General features: G+C 41.5%; 1 protein-coding gene across 1 annotated transcript in view; it reads left to right on the top strand.

Annotated features, from left to right (window-relative positions):
- Positions 1–775: 775 nt before the first annotated feature.
- The window catches only part of OPN5 (opsin 5), a 121,312-nt gene continuing 95,949 nt past the window's right edge, over positions 776–26,138 (top strand). Inside the window, exon 1 of the mRNA XM_066596540.1 lies at positions 776–847. The gene's annotated coding sequence lies outside the window, so the exon portion shown is untranslated. The remainder of the gene's footprint in view (positions 848–26,138) is intronic.

A 26,138-nucleotide genomic window follows, 5' to 3' on the forward strand; every position in this document is an offset into this window, starting at 1 on the left:
TATCAGTCAAGTGTGTTTACCATGTCTTGGTTTAACTTAAAGAGATATCTGCATTTATCTATGCCATTATGGCGCCCATTTTTTTAAAACTGACAACAGAATCTGGCGCCATATTAGTTCTCGGGAAATTGGGAGTCCACCATCCCTTTGTTAATAACAGTATAGAACGAGGCATTAACAACTAGACATCAGTTGATGAAGTTACAACAAAGATGGCGGCAGACCACAACGTAATAAGAAAATATGTCATATGTCCTTCAGAAAATAGAAAACAGATGAAGTGACCCGCAGTTGTCACTACGAAGTGTTAATCTTGTTCTGGGAAAATAGGATAGGAGAAATATGTGTTTAAAGGGTTTTCCATGTTCTGATGGTTTCATATCCTCTTTGTATGAACCTAATTGATGTTTATATTGGGGTTGGTGACTGGAGGATCAGAGAGTTTAATATAGACAAAAAACAGCCTCAGCTATTCAGTACTATTTAATATATTTGTCCTGCCCCTTTGCCCCTCAGCTCTATGTTGTTGGGAGGACCCCAGAAGTTTATAAAAACTCCAGTACAGTTCTAGAATCCTCAGAAAGGAGAGCAGATGAGGTGTAGCAAGAAGTGCAGATGGCTGGTCAGGGGAAAACCATCTATGGCCTTATTTTTGAGTTTGACAAAGGAGCAAGGTGCAAAGTGTGACATTGCAGGAATTGTCCCAGGCCCCAGTGAAAAATCTGGATAAGCCGTTCAGGACTTTGTTGTAGGCATCAGTACCTCCAGTCGCTATCTCCTGAGCTGGATGTATGGAAACGGACTGTAATGAATATCACCCTGTGTGCCACCTGAAGCTACACTAAAGGTAAGTTTTGCTGTTAATCCCTTCCTGACTTATGGAGCTCCTTTCCACTGGGGGACCTGCACCACGCTAGACCACAACACGGTCCCCAGGAGTGGAAGCCAGTACATAGCATCTTGTATCCCATCATTCACTGTAGTGCTACCAGGCAGGGGTTAGTCATTGTTACACTTGCCTCTTGACTTGGCTCATTACACAAATAATTAAAGGGGTTATCCAGGGACTAAAATGTTTACCATATGTTCAATGACTGGTTATAAAATAACAAACAACATCTTTCTTAAATTTCCACATGTTTCAGTTCCCATCACTTAGGCCTCCACTCGTTCTGAGTAGTGTGATCATGTGCCAGCTAAACATGTGACCGCTGTGACCAATCGCTGGCCTAATCATTGCCTGAAGTGGTTACTTGCTTAGTTGGCATGTGATCATGCTACCTAGAGGGGAGTGGAGACCGGGGGAACAGTGGTACTGGTATGGCTGGGGGGAGCCTAGAAGTATCGGCTTAGACAATTATGTACATTAGAGTATGGGGTTAAAGCAAAGATAAAACCTAAGCCCACTTCAGCTGTGGTTGACATCTAAATATACTTCTAGTCACGCACACCAGGAGATCATAGTGAGCCATCTCATTTTTATGACAATTTGCCCCTTTGTTTGCAATATTATGACACCTTTGAAAGTTCTCACTGCCGTTTGAACCTTTTCAGAGCCGCCTTGTAGTTTTTACAGCCTTACTTTAGGATTATTTTTATTGACAATTAGCCCATCGATAATATTCTAATTGAAGAATCAATGAAAGTTGCCCCTAGCAAAGTTGATTTCACTCTGTAATCAGGATCGAACCGGCCCAGCAGAGTACCAAAGGCTCCGCCAGTGGGTCCAGGCTCTGACGCAGTAATGGCCAACAGGAGAAGACAACCCCATTGACTTTGGAGTCAATAGTTTGCCACTAAGGTTTACTTGCTTTGGGCTGATCACAAGTAACCTATTAGATTTTATGAATGATCTGTCTTTCGTGTACAATGATAGCAACAAAGATTGCAGTGTAATTCAAAGTGGACGAGTACATGTTCTGTATAGATGGAGGGCAGGTCTTAGAATCATCCTCTCTGGTGGGCCGAACCACAGTCCAATCCAACATTGTGTCTAAGGGGCTGTTCACATCATATTTTAGCGATATGTCAAAGTATTGCTATACATTACTTGATGTACCCATAGGCTATAATTGGTCAAATGCAACTGACCAAATGCAATCACATACCACACTTTTCTCTTTCACAAAGTAGGAAGTATATGGAAACGTACAGCTCTACATTTCCATATGTTTAACATATACGTCTTTGGTTCTCAAATGCCTAAAAAGTATTCAACAACAAAACTTTATGAAAAAGAAAGACAGTGAAAAACATATACTATTTTTTAACACCTTAATGCCACATGACGAAAGTTCATGTCCTGGATGGGGGACACAATGCAACAAGATGTAAACATGTCCTATGGATGACTCGGGCTCAGAAGTGAGCCTTTGCCACAGAAGGCCGGATGTGAGGGGCAGCCAACCTCCCGCTGCAACAGTGCAGATGGATGAAGACTTCAATCCCCGTTGTTAACCCCCTGCATGCCGCGATCAACATACATGGTGGCATGTAAAGAGTTCACAGAAGGCCGATGGGTTGCTTTGGCAACTGGACACTAGACACTGGTGTCCTGGTCTGCCATGGTCTATGATTGCTATTGTGAGTGATACTGCATTATCATAGTTTTTGTGGTTTAAGTCCCCTACAGGGACATAAAAAATGTAAAAAAGTGTAAAATGAAGAAAAAAAAAGGACATAAAGACAAAACTCTTTTTTTGTGCAATATCCCTGTTTGTATAAAAAAAAGATACAAAGTGAATTTTTTTATTCACATAAATTAAAAATTAACCCCTTAATGACACGGCCTATTTTAGGCTTAAGGTCGCAACGATTTTTGGCAGATTTTCATCTCCATTTTTCAAAAGCCATAAATCTTTTACTTTTTCTGTTGACGCGGCCGTATAAGGGCTTGTTTTTTGCGTGGCGAACTGTAGTTTTTATTGGTGCCATTTTTGGGTACATAGACTATATTGTAAAACTTTTATTATTTTTTTTTATGATAGCAGGGAGAGAAAACCCAAATTCTGCCATAGATTTTTTTTTTACAGCGTTAATTATGCAGCATAAATGACACACTACATTTTTTCTGCGGGCCGGTACGATTACAACGATACCAAAATTCTTCTTTTTTTTTTTTTTAGGTTTTTCCACTTTTTTGCAATAAAAACATTTTTTTTTCAATTTGTTTTTTCTAAATCGCTGTAACTCCTATAACTTTTTTATTTTTCCATGGACGGAGCTCTGTGAGGGCGTATTTTTTGTGAGAAGAGCTGTAGTTTTTATTGGTACCATTTTGGGGTACATATGGCTTTTTTGATCACTTTTATTGCCGTTTTTGGCAAACAAAATGCTAAAATTAGCATTTTGCCTCAGTTTTTTTTACACTTTTTGCCATGCAGGATAATAAACATGTGCAACTTATTGCATGCATCGTTATAGACACAACAATACCAAATATGTGGGATTTAAATTTTTTATGCTAATATGAGAAAAAGCACAAAAAAAAGCTTTTTTTTAAAAAAAAAATTATTTTCTTTTTTGTACATTATTATTATTTTTTTTTTTTACACCATTTGTGTCCCTCTGAAGGACTTATACCATAGCACCAATGATTGCTATAATAAGGCATTGCAGGACTTCTCTCCTGCAATGCCTTATCGCTTGTTAAGGGTGCCTACCCACTAGCGTTTTTTTTCGCTGCAAATTACTGTGTTTTTTTTTTTTTCAAATGTCAATGGGACTTTTTAATGTTAAATTTGCAACACACAAAAATCGCAATTTAGCAATGTAGGTGGCATCCTGTTGCCATGGTAACTAGCCAGGCTCTCTGCGATAACATCGCGAAGACCTGATGACATCAGAGAGGGAGCGTGCTACCTCTGTCGATCCTTCCCATGCCGCAATCTACATAGATTGTGTCAGTGAAGGGGTTAAAAGTGGGGGTTGCAGCTCCGATGAACCCGCGCTGTTGCAGCAGGAGCCTGGCTATCAGTGACAGATGACTCTGGCTGCTGGATAGCGCGAGATTTCTTCTGATCTCGCTCTATCCCCAGGATGCAGCCCTGTTGCGGAAAGGACCTCGCTGCCAGGAAACGTATGCCTTAATGCTTATCAATAAATACTTATTTTGTTCATTTTTCCTCATAAAAAAATGCAATAAAAGTGATCCAAAAAGCCTTATGTACCCAAAATGGCACCGATAAAAACGACATCATGTCATGCAAAAAACAAGCCCTCACGGAGCTCCGTCCATGGAAAATAAAAAAGTTATGGGCCTTTGAATGCAACAATGTAAAGAAAATATAAATTTCCAAACGAAGGTGGAAAAACTTTAAAAAAATAATAATTTCGGTATCTTCGTGATCGACAGGTTGACAAAAAAAATGAAAAAAGTTATGGGTTTTGAAAAGTGGGGATGAAAATACTCAAAAAATCCTTGCCTCCTCATGACCAAAAGAGGCCGTGAGCTTAAGGGGTTAAATGCAAAAACCAGACACAGACATATGGAAATGTATGACTATTCATATAACGTACACGCTAAAAAATTTGGATGTATCCTTAAGATTGCGGATGTTTGCATAAGTTCTTTTTAATGAACCTTTAAGATATTAACGCGAAAGTCAATAGGAATTTCCAACGTTAAAATCGCATCACGATGCAAGTTTGTTGTGTTGCGATAGAAAGGAGACTCCATAGGGAAACATGGGAGATAAACATAAGGGAAACGCAGAAAGATCGAGCATGTTGCGATTTTTTTTTCACTCAACATCGCATGAGTGAAAACTTCGCTAATGGGAAGGAAACTATTGATAATAATCACTGGATTCATATTCTGTTTTTTTACTGACTCCCGCATCACGCAAAAATCACACAAAAATTGTGATGCCACCCTAACAATCAGCTCTTGGATCACAATTAATTAACCATTTTAATGAATGAGCAACAATGTAATAGCTGGAATGGGGCTGTCCAGATCCTAGGTTGGCAGCCTGGGGTGTGGCTAAGGTTGTCTTGGGTACATATACCTTTGGAGGGTGGGGGGGGGGGGGGGAGAAGCTTCTGTTGGATTTATTTGGCCATCGATGCTCCTGCATCAGGGAAGCATTGGACCTATATACAGTGTATTTGGCATCTCAATGCTAAGACACTGTAGGAGGCATTGCCAAATTGGTAGTACAGGCATTTCTAAGTGAACTGTTATTGCAACATTTATGAGAATGTGCCTGTTTGCTATAGAAGACTGTTGTACTGACTGCCATACCCAACAATAAGGTTTGTTATTTGCTGCTACTGAACTGCATCTGCCCCATTTTATACCACACTACACTCTACATTTGGGAAAAATTGCCACCCAGTCACAATCTTACAAGTCTCCATGTCTATAGAGGGTTCGGTTCTTATGCTTTGCTCTTGGGTGTAACACAGTGTATGACCATTGCCTTGGGGGTTATTTGCTAGCATTATATGAGGAGGGGCGCCTGTCCTAGGAATGTAGGCTATCACTAGTCATCCTTGTTACTTATAGTATAAGCCAACTACTGTACTTAGAGTGGTTTTATCACGGAAACATTTTTGTCACTATGGGATAAATGTAATGTCTGATTGTTAGGCTGGGGCAGGTGGGGCAAGGTGATTTAACTTCCCCAGGCAGGTTAGACAGATTGCAACCCCCTCCCTAATTAAATAAAAACCACCATACTTTCTAATCAAATAGATTTAACACATTTTTAAAGAATCAGATACAAGCAATAACATATATAATCTAGTGACTCACTTTACTTTTCTTCTCCATTTGGCCCAGACTATCCTTGCAATTTTTCTGTAGACTGCAGAGTTTGGTATTGCAACTGTCACATTCGCACGGCAGAGGAGCACCATGCTCAGCACGGACATCGGGTGGCATTCCCACAGAAACGCCAGAAGCACACACAATACACTGCAGAAACAGATTACACCATTGCAGGGGCAATTTGATGGAAAAACCTGTCTCTTTACAAATCGGGGGAATGGGGAGCCCCTGTTTAAAAGCAGGGTAGATATCCTGGTAAGGACGGCCCCACAGTCTTCACCTAAGATCTGACTTTTCCTGACAGGACACCTGAAGAGATGCACTGATACAGCAAAGAAACTGATAATAGATTAACAAAAGCAAAAGGAAAGATAACCAGTACTTAGCTAAATACAGAAAGCTTTCACCCAGGATAGAGGTTCCAACCTGCTCCAACTATTCCTCTAACTGAACTGAATCAACAGCAAGTGAGAAAGGAAGGGTTAGGAATATAAAGGCCTCCCCACCTGCTGATAGAACCACACCCAGACCCCTTTCTCACCTGTATGACTCACAGATAGCACACTAGTATGCAGCTTCTAGGTAAATAGCAGCCAATAGTCCCTGCGCAACATGAGTTAACCTGTGTCCTGCATAGTGGCAGGGTGACAGGTCTGTTCCTGCATCGTGGCCACCATGTCATGACGCCGTTGTGACCGACAAGCCGCGACAGCAACATCTTTGGCTGACTACAGCTATAGCAGTTGCAGAATCTGCAGTCGCACCCAGACCCTGGAGCCTGATGGAGCCCGAAGGCCCCTCTGCCACAAAATAAAGCATTAATATTTTAATTGACACCTGGTAGCTGGGCAACCCTGCTACAGATTTTGCACTGGCAACCAGATTAGACCCCATAGTGAATATGGCTCTAGTCTAGTTTCAAACCTCTGACCAGACCATAAAAAAAAACTCTCCTCACTCCTTCTGTCCCGGCCTTACTCCCAACATGCTGTGTATGCTTTTTGTGTTGCGGCTGAGATGGGTCTAGTCCCCTGGCTCCTTCCCTGCTGGGAGCACTACACTACATGCTGATAGTGATGAACACTATGTCCTGATATGGATGACCTCGAGACTCAGAGCAGAGGAGGACCAGCTGGAAGCGTAGAGTGGTGAGCAATACAAACCAACCACTTGGACTCCAGCAGTACCAAAAACGATGCACCCCAATGCCCCATGTGAATGGAGCAGTAATGCGCATGCTCAAGACCACTGTATTCGATGGAATAGAGGGAGATAACCAAGGGCATTAATCTTGTTCTGTCTCATAGAATTGAATAGAGCAGTGGTCACCCATGTGCACCACCACTCAATTCACATGGGGCAATCGATGCACACCATTCTCTGGATTGCTAAGAATCCTCGCCGTTGGACCCTAAGGCATTTACCCCCTATGCACAAAAATGTGTTGAGTAATAAAACCCCTTTAATTCTTATTCTACAAATGAAACTAGATGCTGAAGTCATAAAGCACAAATTGGCTGAGTATAAACAGGACAAGACTGGATATTGTTACACAGCAAGAACTCGTGTCTGGTAAAAATGAGAATCCGGTGAGGGTAATGAAGGATTTTCTGTCCTCCCCACCCATGGGAAAGTGGAATTACTGACGGTACTTTACATATTATATAAACTGTACTCATGAAGGGGTTTTAGGAAAGCTTTATATAAGACTTTAAAGGGAACCTGTCAGGAGATTCATGATGCCTGAACTACGAGCACCCTAAAATACCAACATGTAATATGAATGATAGGGTTTATTATAGGAAATGCTACAGTGAGGAGTGATAACTGCATAGCTCCTGAGGGTTATCGTGTATTGATAATGGGAATTATGCTACTGTTCTATATAATTGCTGAGGTTTATCGAGGACAATGCAATAATGACTGATGATTATTGTGCAACTGATGATAATTGTGTGTAACTGTGCAGTCAGGATAATGTAACAGTCTCTGTTGTTGCCCCTGTGGACATTGTATATGTGGTCTCTATTCCTGTCATGGCAGTTACTGGAAGGTGACTATCAATGGGTGGCATGTTGAGTGGGACATTCAGCTGGTAGACGAATGACAGGGCACATGTGACCCGCAAGGTGCGCCTGTTTTGATACCACAAGAGCAACCCTGGAAGCCTGGGTGAAGAAGATGAGTGCACCTTGAGTGCATGAGCAGTGAAAAACCCTTAGGCCTCCTGGTGGGAGCAGGAAGGGCCCCGTCAGTTGGACTGTTGTAGTGAGAGTTCAGGTCCTGGACTGGCTGTAATGCTGAGAGTGGAATCCCAACAATAAAAGATTGTGTGTGTGTGCCATTGAGAATTGTTGAGAGTGTCCACTGAGTCATGCCAGGCCTGATGAGCAAGCAAGAGACTGTGAATATACAAGGAGAATGCTGTGTAATTAAAGAGACTGTACTTGATTCCACACCTTGCTACATAATCATCCACAGTACAGGGGTAAAACGTATGTACACCCTTAAATATGATAACCTGTAGATTTCCTTTAGAAGCAATCAGCTCCACCAAATGTTTCCGATAACTGCAAGTAAGATTTGCATAACATTGAGGAGAATCTTGGACCATTCCTCTCAGCAAGTGTGTTTTAGTTCATAAATATTTCTGGGATGCCTTCTGTGCAAGCCCTCTTCAGGTTATGTCACAGCATTTAAATGGGTTTAAGGTCAGGACTCTGACCTGGCTATTCCAAAACACAAATAATCTTTTTAAACCTTTCTTTGACTTACTTGTATGTTTTAGGACATTGTCTTGTATCGCCCAACATCTCTTGAGCTGCCCTTATATTGTTCTGTAAAATGTCCTGATCCGCCTTAGAATTCATTGTTCCTTCAAAATAGGCATCCAGACCCTGAGGCAGCCTAGCAGCCCCATATCATGATACCCCCTCCATCAGGCTTCATAGTTGGATGAGGTTCTGGTTTTTGGTGTGAATTTTGAAATCCAGGAAATTCAAAAGGGTTCACTTACTTTTTCTTTCAACTGTAGATAGATAGATAGATAGATAGATAGATAGATAGATAGATAGCATGCAATTGTAGATGGATGACGATAGCATGTAACCAGAGAAAAGAACATCAAAACAAACAAGACGTAATTGATGTTTGTATTATAGTAGCATCAGGGAATCGATAGATGTTACATAAGCGTGTGTCATCTAATGAGAAGAGGCTTGTTTGTTGGTCCCTCCTGAGGCGCACAGTTAGATGTAGTTCTAGTTAGTTTTCAGTTCACAGAAACATCTATCAATTATCAGGACTTCTCTGAAAGTTTCAGCAATTACACGCTTCCTTCTGGGGTACGTTGTGCAGTTTATACTACTGTTCAACAATCAACATTTTGCCATTTTCCACAGCTCTCCCATTGTCTCTCAGTGGTACCGGCGTAACTACAGAAGCCTTCCATTAAATACTTCACATTTAACTATAATAATTCTGTTTATTCCTCTGTGATTTGTTTTACTTTACCTTTTACATTTTATGTTAATAAACTTTGTTCAATTATATTTTGGTCTAATGTGGACACGGCTTACAGTAATGTCTTCCTTCTACCTGTAGGGTTTCCTTTTACCATTTCTTCAAGAGTGAAAACTGCAATACCCTAACGATAAGAGAGAAAAAAAAGAGTTAAAATAACGGCAACAACAATAATAATAATGATGCAACAGATAATAATATATAATAATCAGGATAGGAAGAATACCAATATAACATAAATACAAATAATAATTATAATAATCAATACATTAAAGAAAAATTCTAATACATATACAGTGATACTTTGGGTTAAGAGTGCCTCAACTTACAAGCTTTTTGACTTGAGAGCAGGCTCTCTCCCGAATGTTTGCTTTGACTTGGGAGCAAAAACTTGGGTTAAGAGTCTTGACCTCAATGGGGTTGCTGCTGCCAGTGGCCCCATTGAAAGCAATGGCCTGTTGGCAACTCCTGCAGTGATTTTCGGGGAAGGGCCTTAAATATAAGCCCTTTCCTGAAAGTCACCACTAGCTGTAGTAAAAAATATATACTCAACTGTCCGCTGCTGCCGGGGCTCAGACGTGTCTAGTCGCCGCTTGTTCTCCCTGCATTTTTAATCCCCGTCTGCTGAAAAGTTTCAGAGCAGTGCAGGCAGAACAAGTGGCGGCTAGACGCGCCTGAGACCCGGCAGCGGCAGACAGGTGAGTATATATATATTTGTTTTTCTGCAGCTAGGGATGATTTCAGAGAAGGGCTTATATTTAAAGCCCTTCCCCGAAAATCACTGCAGGGATACTGGCAAACTATTGCTTTCAATGGGGCAATGCCATCTTCATTGAAATGAGTGGGAGAGCTTCACTATCCGGAACGGATTAACCCCTTAGTGACGAAGCCTGTTTACGCCTTCGTGACGGAGCCAAATTTTGAAAATCTGACATGTGTCACTTAACATATCATAACTCCATAAAGGTTTTGTATATCCAAGTGATTCTGACATTGTTTTTTCGCCACATGTTGTACTTCCTTTAGGTGGTAAAAATAGACTGATATAATTTGTGTATATTTATTAAAAGTGCCAATATTGGAAACATTTTGAAAAATTGTCATTTTTTCACCTTTTCAACTGTAATATCTCAAATATGTGCAAACATACTGTACAAATTTTTGCTAAGATATATATTTCCATCTGTTTAAGTTATTCTTTCGGTTTTTTTAACCATTTAGGAGACGTACAAATTTAACATTAATTATCAACATTTTGAGGAACACTTTATTTTCCGGCACCAAGCCAAGATTGCAAAGGCTCATAGGTGTCAGAATTATAGATAACCCCACAAATGACCCGGCGATCGCGTGACTGGGGGTGGGGTCCCGCGGCCCTGGATGACAGCTCCATGCTGTCGGCTACCTCCAGTAACCAGCAGAATGGAGCTATCACGTCCTGAGCCTGCAGGGCTTTCATTCCCAGAGGAGGCATGTTTTTACGTCCTCTGGGAATTAAGCCCAGCAGGCTAGGACGTAAAAAGGCAATAGGGCCGTCACTAAGGGGTTAATGGCTTTTCCTTTCATTTCAATGGGGAAACTGGTTTTGAGATAAGAGTGTTTTGGGTTAAGAGCTCCATCACGGAACAAATTAAATTCTTAACCCAAGGCACCACTGTAGTAATAATCATATGAGAGAGAAGACAGAGGCAGCAGAGCAAAGGAGGAGAAAGAGGCTGAGAGACAGAGAAAAAGAAAAGAACATTGAGAGAGGATTAGAAAGAGAAGGAAAAGATGGGAGAGAGAAATGTGAGAGCTAAGGGAGAAAAAAGAAAGAGAGAGAAGAAGGAGACAGCAGAGAAAGGCTGAGGGAATGAAAGAGAAGAGAGAGAGAAAAGAGAAGAGCATGGAGAGACTAAAAAGAGAAAAGGATTGGAAAGAGAAGGGAAAGAAGAGAAAGAAAGGGAAAGGAGAGAGAAGAGAGAGACAGCAGAGAGGAAGGATAGAGAGGCTGAGCGATATAGAAGAGAGAAGAGGTCATGGAGAGAGAAAAGAGAGAAGGATTGGAAAGGGAAACAGAGAAAAGAGAGAAAGGTGAGAGTGCAACCGGCACGGAGGTGAGGGGGGACGGAACCATTCATTATAGTGTTAGATTTGGGTTTAAAGATCCTGTATCACGTTATGACACCACCGTTCCCACACACCGTTATTCTATGTGGCGAGTAATAAACACAGAGGCTTGTGTATTATACTTCGGGTCCTCAGGAATGGTTGAGACCCGGTAAAACTTTACTTAAGGGTAAACTTGAAATAACAGTCAATTACAGGTATCATTCACTTGCATAAAATTACAGGCAGAAGCTCAGAGGTTGGGAGGAAACACAGGAACAATACAGCCCTATAGTCCACGTTATTGATATGTCACCAGTCCTGGAAACTGGGTATACTCCGGAGGAGGAAAAGGGTAGGGGTCACTCCACAACCACTCTGGCAAGCAATTACTGAAGAAAGGCTTAGCCTAGATGCACTCCGCAAAACATCCGCGTGGGTGTCACTATTACGTACCTCTGTGTGGTGATCCTAATGGCGGATGGCCACACAGGAAAAATAATGCCTGTAGCGTGAATGGGTACTTGGTATGGTGGTTCGCTCTATATGGAATTATTTGGGGGTTACTCTCACTCTGGGGGAATTTAGTAACTCACTTGTTCTCTCATGCATTTTACATGTGGTAGGGATGTCTCTCCTTCTATTCCATATTAGGCACAAGGAAACCAGTTGTGCCCCTGCGGTTTCTCCAGTGGATCGGGGAAGAGGGAAGATCCTCAGCTCCAACATGGGTAGCCTGTCCTTATTCTCCATTTTCAATGCAGGGAAGCTGAAGGTGCTTCCCTGCATCACTGTGGGTCCTCCAACAGTATGAGCAGATGGATGATCATCAACAACCTTTCCCGCTCTCATACACTCACTTTTATTACCTCACTTGTACCATGTGACACAGTAGATACATTCAGCAGCAGAGCTGACAGGCAATGATTTTAAGGGATATAACCCTTCAGATGCCGCAGCTGTGCAACATACATACAAAAAATTTACATGACAGTTTTGCACAGTGCGTCCACATGAGACCGAACATGTATGACATTTATGGAGGGGTCCAGGATGTTGTTCTGGGACACTACAAGAGCTAAGGGAGAGAAGGAAAGGGTAGAGACAGAAGAGAAATGGACGGCAGACAAAGTAGAGACAAAAAAGAGGGAAATAGAAAAGAGAGAAAAAGGTGAGAACAAAGAGAGAGAAGAGAGAAAGTTGAAAGAAAGATAAAAAAGAGATCTAGACAGGAAGGGAGAGAGTACAAAAAGAGGGAGGGAGAACAATAAAAAAGATAGAAGAAGGGGAGAAAGAACTATAGAGAGGCAGAAAATAATACACTTTCTAACTGCTTTCAACTGTTGGAAATCCTTTTATCACGGACCTGTAAGTCAGGATGTCCTAATGGATTTTGTGCACTAGGATTTGCTAAAAGTCAGACAACCGTAAGTTGTAACAAGTGTAAACTACTAATAATATGGCAGGCAAGAGAGAGTGCATCAGGCTGTGAGCATTGGGTCCTGGCATCTGCAATACAGGCTTCCCCTTGCACAGCGCCCGCAGACACATATGATGGGTGGCAGCAAGATTATACAACTGCGCTGTAGAGGAAATATGTATAGAAATCAATAAAATAAGCAGCTATTATTAACCCTTTGCAATCCAATTTTGGATTCGGGGTTTCCTAGGGGGCTTTCTCTTTCTGCCATTATACAATAGCGCCATCTGTTGGCTAGAGCCAGTAGTGCGGTATGGGGCATACTGGAGAGGCCCCCGACAACAGAGCAGCTGGCAATATACAGTAAGAATACCCTGCCGGACGTCTTCCGACATCAGAGCTGTACAGCTTTCAATCAAAATGTCTTTAGACGTCAGACAGTGGATTGGAAAGGGTTAATGAAGTCTTCTATTGACCCTGCTGCGTCTGCACTATAGATGGCAGTGCGGCACAGTGAAGAAGGGGGCTCCGCAATCAGCTATGCAACTAGCAGAAGACTGATTTCCTTAGCAACACTTCATCCAACTGCATAATTGAATAGGAAGTTTTCTGCTAAAAATCTACAGAATAGGCTGATTAAACATTTTGAAACATGCTCCTAACGAAGAAAAGGTAAATGATAGTTACACTTTAACCTGCCACATGGGTTTGCCACACAATGTAAAAAACTCCCTTTTAATCTGGCATGTGCAATAATCGCCCATAAGTAGTCCTGTGGGCAGGCTGCTCTTGTCTCACTGTCCAGGTTGAAGCCATGTCTGCCAGAACTCTCATGTTTAGGGCCAGCTTCAGGTATTATGTATCATGTCTGTCATTTATCATCATCAGTGCTCATCAATTCAATTTCTTTATAGTGGGAAATGAAGCGGCAGATCCGGCACATGAATGTCATGGACTACTTAGTAAATGAGCAACGGAGCATGAACAATGCCGACAGGAAGAATATACCGGGCATTTAATTGGTAATGGGTCAGTGATGTAGTTACATGTGCAAACTCCAATGTTCATGATCCATGCTGAAGGCAGAAATCACTTAATTAACCTGGGAAATGACAACAGTTTAAAGTTAGGGTGCGGGCAGACGAGCGTAGGCGTATTTACGTTCACACGAGCGCAACGTATAATCGCCCGAGCGATCGTTTTTCACCGATCACGACCAGAGCTAGAAAGCGTATTTTCGTTTGTTCCTACTTTGCAAACGGTCTTTTCGGCGATCGAATATGCGTTGGCGCGTATTTCGGTCGCATATGTTCCGTTTTTTTTCGAATTGCCGTTTTTACGCGCCGTAAAATCGCCCATGTGAACGAATACATTCGAAACCATTGCCTCAGATGGTCACGTATATACGTTTGGTCGCAAAAACGCGCCGTTTATGCGCTCGTCTGCCCGCACCCTTAAGAATAGATACAATCCAATTACAGGTACCGTAATTTGCTGAATAATTACTCTCATGATGGATAATGGAGGGCTAGTCATGTTTTTAGTTGAGTGCCTTATAGAGGTGTCATGAGTGGAGGTCTAATAAGGCAGGATTCAGGATACGATACAGCTGATGGAGTAACAAAGATGTACAATATTTATTTAAAACACAGAATTAGAAGTAGATGATAATAACAAGACAATAATGGCTAACAGGGGTAGGCTGGGCCGGGGGGACAGTTGCCACTCAGACCGGTTCTCTAAAAATTATTTTGGGTTGGCTTGCCGCCGGTCACTCTGTATTCCTATATATATATATGTAGCAATGCTCCTGCCTCTTCCAGCTGGCCCGATGGTCTAAGCATCTAGAATCCTGGGCTGTTCTTGCTCTGCTCGTACAGATTTCACAGTTTTAACCGCAAGTGGCCGGGACAGAGCGGCACACCACAGTAGGGTTCTGCTACGGTGCAATTTTCAGTCAGAATGGCCAGCTGGACCTTGAAAGCAAAAAGAGGAGAGCTGATTGATGGTGCTGTGTACTGTGAGCAATCCGTATTAAGAGTAATACCTCATTGATAATATCAATAACACTAAGCTAATATTGGTACATAACGACAGATTGTGGAATATGTTGTGTATCTCTTAAGGGTTATGCAGTCAATTGAAAAGGTCGTTCAATTTCCCTTTAAAGCTTATTTGATATACCCGGTGATCTTTGACTTTTCCCTCAGGCACCAGAGACTTGCTAAGAGTCCAGTGCCCCCAGTGTAACTTTATTTCTAATATTAGGGCTGTTGACTATCCCCTACTAGTCCTGCCAGTGTGCATCGCTATGGGTTTAACGAGGCCGACCTCACTTACAATCCAGAGGCAAACCCTATAGCTCTTAATCCTCAGCGTAAAAGCAATGCTCAGTAACTCCTCCAAGAATGCCAGAATGGTGGTGGCTGTTAGGGAAGCAAGTATGTATCCATTTTGTATCCACCTTATATGCTTTTCAAACTGTCATATCTGAAACTTGTAGTTTTCCATAACTAGAGCATTTCAGACATACCAGCTTAGCTTTGCAGAGATGGTGGAAAACAACCTCGGTTATTAAGCAACTTGTGACAAGAAATCCAGCCTGGGGACCTTAATGTTATCAGCACCAGTTCTCCCAGACAAAAGCCATACCTTATTTGTACATGTTTGTTTTAAAACTATATGATAAAGTTTATTGCGCATGGTAGAAATATACTTATTTACCTGCACTATAAATTGACACATAGCACTAATAAAAGGGAGAACTATCTTGATTACAGTAAGTACTTCATCTCATTCTTTTTATTATTTAAAGCGCCAAAATATACCTGGAGCGCAGGTGCGGCACTAACATGGGGACTCCATATTATATACACTAAATGGCTAATTTATTAGAGACATTGGCCCTTGCATAACTGGAACTTTCCTGTATGGAAATTAGAGCCGTGACCCCGGAGTGCAGCATTAAATCACATAGCACGTTTCCCTTGGATCAGTTTCAGTGTAAAATCCACAATTAGATGGGAAAATCCAACAATCTTAGTGACTTCCAACGAGGCCGGGTCATCGGAACTAGACTAACCAAGGCCGGGATGTCACTGCTAACCTTGTGGGGTTTTCTTGTGCAGGGATGTAGAGAGTAGTCTGGAGGGAACTAAACGGGTAGAACCCTGTTTTGGGTTGAACTTTGCTAAAAGTTTGGTTTGGCATAAACCCGAACTGAGCTTTTAGTAAAGTTCTACCTGAAACAGGGTTCTACAGGTTCAGTTCACTCAACACTGGTCCTGAATACTGGTGTATAACACTGTCATGAAAGCCCTGTATAACACTCTCAGAGTATTATACAGGGCTTTTATAGCTGCTAGACAGTGTTTTACACCATTTTTAGGTGTTTCGGTGAACTCTCGGTTCGGTTGAAACTAATTTGGACTGAACTAAACTTTTTGCAAAAGTTTAGTGAACCAGCCAAACCCAAATTTTTAAGTTTGCTCATCACTAGTGTGGAGCATATAGAGAAGGACATCATCGAGGAAATCATTCCTTGACAGGGAATCCTGTGGAAGTAAACAACTCGATGATGAAAATAGTCAGAGGAGGATGTCAAGAATTATTTTGATGAAGAGGCGGTGCACAGTCAAGCATATTGTAGCTGAATGCAACGCTGATGCCCCAACTAATGTGCCCAAATGCACAGCTTGTCATTCCTCAGCACGGATGGGCTATAACACTGGCATAACTATAGGGGATGCAGAGGATGTGGTTTTCCATTTTGGCGAAGGGCAAACAAAGATATATACTAATTAAAATGGATAATTAGTAGAGATGAGCGAGTATACTCACTAAAGGCAATTGCTCGAGCGAGCATTGCCTTTAGCGAGTATCTCCTCGCTTGAGACGGAAGGTTCGGGTGCCGGCAACGGGCAGGGAACTGCGGGGGAGAGCGGGGCGGAACGGAGGGGAGATCTCTCTCTCCCTCTCTCCCCCCTGCTGAGTGCCGCTACTCACCGCTCCCCCGCGCCGGCACCCGAAACTTCCGTATCGACCGGGCAGGTACTCGCTAAAGGCAATGCTCGCTCGAGCAATTGCCTTTAGCGAGTATACTCGCTCATCTCTAATAATTAGTCTACTTAGTTCCAGATGTGTTCCCTTCCTACGTTATTATGCAGTGTTTCATTCATCTCCTAGCATATTGTGCGTGAATTTGTACATCCACATTGACTTCTGTGGGGACTTTGGGTGCGCAAATGCGCTGGAAATTAGAGTATGCTGCTTTTTTTTTTAGCGTGATCATAAAACGCAGGAAAAACATGTGAATGACTCCATTGAAATCAATGGGTTCTTTTCTCTGCATATTGCGCATGCAAAATACCTCTGTAATTCTGTCCATGAGAAGGGGGACTAGGGCTAGATTTACACGGACGTGTTGTGCACGCAAAATGTATGCCTAGAACAGAACCCATTCATTCCAATGGTTTCGTTCCCATGCGTGTATTTTTCCTGCATATTTCAGTTGCACAAAAAAAAACCAAAACGGCATCATGCTCTATTGTCCTGTGCGTTCCCGCACCAAAGGTCCCCATAGAATTCAATTGCGCAAGTGTGCTCGCAATATACAAAGAGATGCCTGAAACACCGCGTAATTGCGCAGGAAAAAGAACGCATCTAGAACTTATTACTCTAATTAGCCATTTAAATCAGTGCGTCTTTGTTTATTGCATGCCTTGCGAGCACAAAAATCACAGTAAAATATGCCGATACGTATGGAACAAAGCCTCATTCAATGAGCAGAAACACGCGCTAAGGCGTGCGCAAATGTGCATACGCTCATTTGAAAAGGGGCCTTACATAATCACGGAAGCTGACGAAAACAAGCCCACCTGTTACTTGGGACTGCAATGTGACGCTGTAGTGTGGACTGAAGAAAAACAGTTAATTCCTTTACAAACGGCGATATTTACGGCCGCGGTTTGATGGAAACAATGTTAATATTACTCTGCTTGCTTGGAGACGCAGCCAGCGGCCGTTCCCCACAACAACCCGCAAGATGGAAAGAAGACAACAACATTCTATTGTTAAAAAGACACGTGTAATATTTTCCGTATCGTCTGGTGCGTCTAGATGCGCGCGCCTTGCCTGACTATTACTGGACAAATATTTTTTATGGCTGACTTCACCTCGCTTTATAGATCCATAAAGAAGCTCCAAGCGGCATCCATAATATAAATGGGCCTATGTTTATCCCGTTATTGACAGCTCGCAGCGTTTACTGATACGCCAACACACCGCTAATGCTGAAGGGCTCTAAAATTAGGTAAGGCTTTGACCCCTGAGGAGGCGATAAGGTGGAACCTTTCCTTACTTTAGCTTTAAGAACTTTCTTGTTTGCAACAATTACAGTTAATGGACTCAGATATGTACTGAGACAGGATAGTGAAGGATTGTGGGTAAATCGTCTACTTTAATAGATAGTTTTCCACTGCTGTTGATGCTGAGGCTTATTAAAAGTAAAGGAAAGCTTCAAAAGCTCCAGCAGTGTTACTGTATCAAACTCCTGGCATCATGGCGCCCATGATGCGGGTACTAATGCCAAGAGAATGGCTGCAGTGGTCACCTGACTTCCACTGGACGTACATACCGGGAGTTGGAGCTGCTCAGCTGTTTCCCTGGGGGCCTAACAGAGCTGAGTATTATCTCTTTTACTATTTTATCTAGCTGATAAAACTTACATGGGAAATTCCTTTAAAGGGAGGCTAACCAATCAGACACTCCACTCTGCAACAAGGCTGACATTAGGATTTGAACCTATAACCTCCTGAACTCAGAGCAGTAGCCCTACCTATTGATGCACCGTTGCATGTTCTTGGCCCCATGTTTTCCCTGTTTAGTCCACCCCGTGTCTTGTACCTTCCCCAATTGGTCTCCTATATAAACCTGGCCCAGTTCCCTCCTTCCTTGCATTTTCATTGTGCTTTGTGCCCTTTAACCAAGTTTCCTCCATGCATACCTGCCTCTCCATTTGATTGTCCTCCTGTATTACCAGACCTCGGCTAATGCCTGACTAATCTTCTGCCTGAACCCACTGTACTGCACTGCCATCTTGGGAACCAGACCTCGGCTACTCCTTGACCATGCTACCCTCCAGTAGTGGCTACAACACAAGATTCCAGTCTCGCTCCAGACCCATGACAGCGGATTCTTGCAGTGCTAGAGTTCCAGGTCCAGATCTGTTCAAGGTCAACATCTGGATGGTTTTTTATTTTGTCTTTATGTTTTTTTCTTGTTCGACACTTTTTTCAGAGCAGAAAGGACAGGTATGGCGGATTTGTTGTTAGCTGTGCTACCTTGCAGTGCTGGAGTTCTAGGTTCAAATCTGTTTAAGACAAGCAGGAAGAGGCCTGCACTCTCTGAGCAGTTTCTAAGGGGTGGCTGAGGATCCGGGTCATGTGGCAATTAGTGCAGCGCTCTCTATACAATCGTGCGCACAGATGAAGGTAGACAGCTGGATATGGATGACTAATGGAATTAGGTGAACATGACACCAGTGCCTGACTTAAAAGATCTTGGTAGAGAAATAAGACTAACACACGTATTTGAGTAAATTGAAGCCACACCATTTACTGTTGAATGCGGCAGTCTGCAAGAATATTTAACAGTAAAACTTGCAAATACACAGTTTAACACTTGATGCATGGATAAACAAGCCCTGGGGAGGCAGCACCTGAGATAAGGACAAGCTATAGAGAGACTGACAAGGACTGAAAACCCCTATCAACCCAACTAACAGTTATTTGTTATGCTGAAACACAAGCTAAAATTCTCCAGTACTCACTCCATGTGTTGGCTGTTTGTTGGAAGCAGGCATGAACAGCATGGCTTAGAAGGATTTCAGGCCTTGAAGACAAAGCCAGGCTTCTCTCAGCATAGTGGGTGATAGATCAGCTGCATACAGGGTTTCATAAAGTTGTATGTAAGCTTCTCCAGTTACAGGACAAGGAAAGGAAGCCATTAATATGACTTCAACTGGCTGCCAATCTTCTCCCCAATCCTGCAGCCTCTTGGTGTCATTCTCTCTCCCCTCTGACCCTTGTTTCTGCCTCTTAATACTTTTATAATTATCTATTGCACCACAGATATGGGAAGAGGGAAAAACTCCCCCTTTACACCACTCAGGGAACTTATTTCAACTTGGCTGCGATTAGATTCACCCCGCAACCAATCAGGGAGCTTCCTTCTTCTGCTAGGTCAGGTGATCTATGACAGAGGAAGGTTCTTCAACCACATACAGAGATTCTCCCAGGTCTTTCAGCAATTGCTTTACAGTGAAAAGACTAAGTTAAATTAACTATTTAGTTCCCTATCCTGACTCTCTCTTTTTATTAAATGAAATCTAGCATAACTACCCTTTGCTAAATGAGCTTGTAGTTAGGACAGCTGCTCTTGACATGCAATTAAGTATTTTTACTGTAGTGCCACTCTGCAGGTCACAACATATTTACAAAGTTACTCAGCTTGTTATGTAAATTAAGTCTATATGTAAACTATAAAATGATTACATACCTTTTAAGAATAAATGAGCACAGTACAAGGTAAGAATAGTTGAGGAATACAGCTTTTTTTTTTTTACTATTCATTACCTCTTCAGAAATGCACTTTATGATGCCCCATAGAGGTTGTAGTAAAGCAACATTTTAGAGTAATAAACTCTTGTGTCACCTACAAACGACGGTGAAGTAGCAGGGTAACCACAACTTCCCATTCTTTCACTGTGATTCGAAGGCAATGCCACTTGGAGCCCTAGAGTCATTGTTTCAATTACTCTGCATAAAAAAGATACTACAATTGCTAGTGGCTGACATATATGGTACACAGTGTTAGTGAGGTGGTCAGGACGTGCTGGGAGTTGTGGTTTCAAAACAGCTTGGAGATCACTGGTTTACATGAATGATTGAAATAACTAAACAGAGCTAGTGGTTCAGTTGCTTGTAGTTCATATTGTACTTTGCAATCATTTTACTGTTACTGGAATGAAAATTAATTATCCATGTACTGTAGGGCCTGTGCTTGTACAGAGCAACCTATAAGAAGAAGCAGAGATGCAGTTTAAAGGATAGGGGAGGAATAAAGCAGCAGAATGAGCCAATGACAAGACAAGAGCGTGACTACAGACTCCCACTAGACAATGTAGTTATGGTGGAGTCATTGATCATAGCTGTATCCTAATGGAGTATCACTTTGCAGGTATGATAATCTGTATACTCACTGCTTCATATACAGTTGTATAGGCTTTCTGCTTTGGACTGGGAATCCTTCGGCCCACTATGGCAAATAATGTTGAGAGTCCATACGGAACACATGGATGTCCACTTTTAATTGCATTATAATCTTTGTTGCTAACATTCGACACATAGGGCAGATCATCTACAAGGTCTGATAGATTTGTGACCATCCCATTAGAAATAGATCCTAGTGATAAGTGATTGTCTCCAAAGTCACATCCCAATGGGCTTGTCTTCAGCTGCAGATTTAAGGCCCATTATTGAGTCAGAGCCTGGTCCTACTGGAGAATTCTCCGGTATTATGGTAGGTCAGTCTGACCTTATAAGCTCCTACTGACCATGTTATAAAATTCAGATTTTATTTTCAGCCTCCCCTTGGTTCTGTCCATATGCTCCATGTTGTCCCTCTGGGCCCTGAAGTTTTAAGTTCTACCTTTTGCTAACAGAATATGCTAGTGTAAGGGTCTCACTCCTAAGTTGTTAATGCTGCCATAGAAGCAGACTGGGAAAGTGTGCCAAAAATTGCACTGAGCATGTTCACTAGACTGGTTGTGATTGGTTGATACCCTGATATGAAAAGAGGCAATTTCTACTGCATAATGAGCTGTGAGAACACTAAATGGGAGAGTGACAGGCTGCTGGCTATGCTGGAAGGAAGACCTGGAGAACTGTCACTGGCATTGCTGAAGGAAAGGCAGAGAAGGATCATAACCACCTAGGGCAGACAGAGGACTCATCAGGATCAACAACAATCCAAAGAAACAAGCAGAGAGTAGCACATCCAACCCTATACCACGCTGTGGGATCCCTATGTTTCAGGTTTGTCGAAGTGGCAATTTCTGCATGTTGAACCATAAGTGAGGCCGACCTCATTAAAACCTTTAGGTGTGAATGCCATCAGGACTGCTGTAGAAAATAAAGCTTACACTCAGGACACTGGACTGGTGGCAAATTCCTGGGGCTTGAGTCCCTGTTCATGGACTCAAATATTTGTCGGCAAGGGAAGGGTAAAATGTTGCCTGGGGGATTGAGTGAAGCCTAAATAAAGTGACATCTTGAGTGTATTCTGTAACCTGCATTTCTAATAGATTGTATTGATAGCAGTGGAGTGTGAACCCCTAAAGAGAAACTGTGCATTATATTCCATATTCCTCTATTCTAATGAAATGGTGCCCCTATTAGCAAAGTGTTATTGATATTGTTCATGAGGTATTACTGTTACTATGAATTGCCCACAAGGTGTTATTATTCCCATGATAGAGTTAGCAGTAGATAGCATTTAGGTACTCAAAAATAAAAGTTTGGTTGTTTAATGGTTCACTTTTATTTTCGTGTTCTTAAATATCGTTCACTTTGGTTACTCCATCTGCTGCATCGTATCCTGAGGCTTGCATCACTACACCTCCACCCGCAACACTGGTGCTATTCAGATAATGGGCTGTAAGTAATTACAGGGCTGGAAAGGACATTACCAGACTATTGTGTCCTTGCATTCTATTTAATCACTTATCTTTAGCATATGTAATCCTAAATTCTTCAAATAAAGTGGCGTTTTATAATGATGGAGGGTTTTGTAATCCTCGTGTAATCTGCTGACTGAAGATTTGCAATGTTGAGTGATTCTAAGAATAGCGCATATCCAGGATCATTGCTGAAATTCTATATAAAGCCATTGTCTGGTTCAGAAAATTATGATAATAGACAGTGTCCTATTTTTAAGAGTCTCATGGCCAAGGGCTAATAATAAGTTGCAATAGAGGGGAGCCTCTCTAATAACTGCCTCTTCTATCATCTTAGTTCTACTATTTCCAAGCCGTGAATAATTTACTTTGTTCTTCTTCACTTGTTTTGATGCAAATTGATCTGGCATGAAATAATGTATCACCGCAGAGGAAATAAGAGATGTTCCACATAAGGGGACAATCCATCCTCCATGTATAGTCAATCTTTATAGGGGAACTCCAGTTTTGCAATTATGTTACAATGACCTTTGAGCTTTGGGACAAAATTCTGCCCTGGAATGAAAGGAGGAGAGTATATACCAACGTCCCTGTGGTCCACTGGTTTGGGATCCTGTTTTCGGCTGTCCAAGATGGCTTAAAGAGGATATATCAATTTAATCAAAAGTCACTGCCACCGGTTATACTTACAGATATACTGATCCAAAATACAAGGGCAGGTACAGACACCACATCCCTGAGCATGCAGACAGACAAACTGCACAGATGCAAAATACTAATGAATAGCCACTCATATATACCTATCACATATTGGGGGGGAGGGGGGATGGCTGCTCAGCATTATACTAAAGATAAGGCATACAAAGGGTGCCAAACCAACTGATATGTGTGGTGCAACATGCAGGCTGCAGTAAATTTCTGGTTACCTAATGCACACTGTGCACTGCTCTCTGATTGGTCAGCATTGATCATGTGAACAACGCTGGCCAATTGGAAAGCAGGCAGACTGCAATGGTAGTAATTTGGGACCCTTTTACATGGGTCATGCCAGCAATAATTGCTCAGTAAATGTAGATGGAGCACGCCAGATATCATTCAGGCCCACCTGCCTTCATTCACAGTAAACAAGCAGCAGTGTCTGACTGGGTTACCTATGCCGACCAGTAGAATTCACTTTAGGGGCCCACCCTACAGTTACATACTATACATTACAATAAAAGAACCAAGTTTACCATAAATACAACACCAGAACTAAGCTTACTACATAGATATGGAACAGAACCAAGTTTATTACATAGACACAGTACCAGAACCAGGGCTGTGGAGTCAGTAAGCCAAACGGTAACATCAGGCTTTTCATCACCATTATCATAAAATAATAAGCTATTTAGATAGACCATAAAATATATTTAGTGGAATACGATTTCAGAACACAAAACTTTACTAACTATGAAAGGAAATATGCAACAAATTCTGCATTTGATTAATTATACCTTATTTATAATATATATATTTTATAAGCCAGACTCACAGTCGGTATATCTCTACTGACTCTGACTTCGACAAAGTGGGACTTTGACACCAACTTCATTACTCTGACCCCACAGCCCTGACCAGAACTAAGCTTACTACACGGATATGGTACCAGAACCGAACTGGCTATGTAGATAATGTACCAGAACCGAGTTTACTACGTGGAAACAGTACCAGAACCAAGATTACTTCACAGATATAATACCAGAACCAAGCGTATTATATAGGCACAGTACCAGAACCAAGTTTACTACATAGATATGATATCAGGTGCAAGCTCATCACACAGTTACAGTACCAGAACTGATCTTACAATGTAGATAATAAGGTCTAATCTTGTGACAGCCTCTTTAACCCCTTCAGTGGCAGGTTTATTATTACCATGTCATGCCTCACAGGGCAGGTTTTTTTTAATGAGTTAACAATGCAATTTAATCTTGCAAGTATTTGACAGTACTGTACTACTTTTACAGTTAGTATTATGGCAGGGAAATCTTCAGGCTTGCTACGCTGAGTATGCAGTAAACACCCCGGAAGATTTCAGATGACAGCTTGGTACTCTGCACATTTCAGCACTAGAGCTGTCCATGGAAATATTCCGGCATTTAACTGCATGGTCAATGCAGCAAGCGCTGGAGATTTTCCAGGCGTGCCACTAAAGGGGTTGACATATATACGTAGTAAAAAACATAAAGGTATCATTTGCACAGTTTACACTTTGCTTTTTCAAATTAAAATGTATTCACTTCCACTGTAAGAAAATTTGCTTATTGTTCATGATTCGTATCATGCTGGGATAAAAATCAAACGATGCTGCAGTCATGCAAATTATCATTTGTCATTTGGATCAGGCATTTACACTGAACGATAACACTGGGCAACACAATTTTTGTAACGGATAAGCAGATAGGTGGCTCATAGTAACATTAGTGCTGAATTCAAATAGGATATGCGTTTTTTTCTGCCACGTAAGGTTTTCCTATTATGGGGAATAATGTAATCCAATTGCCGTTATATTGTATTTTTTGGAAATCTGCCTATACAATTAATCCAGTCGGCTCGCCGTTAACGTTGCTTAATAAAAAGAATAACAAAAGTGATTGTGCAACTATTTCGTAATCACTGTTACACCCTGCGCTGACTGAACACTATAAGGGTAGGTTTATGTAACATATAGGGTATGTTTCCACGTGGCGTAAACACTGCGGATCATCCACCAGTAAGTTGTAATTAATGAACTGTGTATTTACATGTCATTGGTTAGAGTAAATCAAAGAATCAAAATCATAAAACAAAAATACATATTCGGTATTGCTGCATCCGTAAAAGTCCGATCTATCAAAGTAATGCATTATTTACCCGGGGCAGTGAACGTCGTCCGAAAAAAAAATTTAAGAATGCCAGGAATACGCTTTTTTGGTCATTTTGTCTCCAAGAAAAAATGCAATAAAAAGCGATCAAAATGTTATATGTAATCCAAAAGGATACTAACCCAAACTGCAGGACATTCCGCAAGAAATGAGCCCTCACACAACCATGTGGACAGAAAAAGTTATTGCACACAGAAGATGGCGGCAGAAATAATTTAAAAAAAATTAAATGTCTTTGAAAAAAAATAAAAGTGCAACAGCAAAAAAAACAAAACAAAAAACTACATACGTTTGGTATCGCAGTAATCATGCTGACCCATAGAATAAAGTTATCATGTCATTTTTGTTGTAGTTTGTGGGATGGCAGAGTTTGAGTTTTTTTTTCATTTACTCCACTTGGAATTTTCTAAAAAGTTTTTCAGTATATTATATGGTACATTATATAGCACCATTGAAAAATACAACTTGTCCCGCAAAAAAACAAGCCCTCATACAGCGACGTCGATGGATGAATAATGGAGTTACGATTTTTTAAAACGAAAAAAAAAAGATTGTTTACTAAGGGGTTAAATAACTTGAAAAGGAGACCTGCTGCTATTATTCAGTTTTACCAGTGGAATCAGCAGGTTTTAATTTTACAGAAACATATCAACTACTTTCGGCTATGAAAATTTTTTAAAAAATTTGTTGCACAGT

The sequence above is a fragment of the Eleutherodactylus coqui genome, chromosome 1, assembly GCF_035609145.1.
Source record: "Eleutherodactylus coqui strain aEleCoq1 chromosome 1, aEleCoq1.hap1, whole genome shotgun sequence".
NCBI classification, from domain to species: Eukaryota; Metazoa; Chordata; class Amphibia; order Anura; family Eleutherodactylidae; genus Eleutherodactylus; species Eleutherodactylus coqui.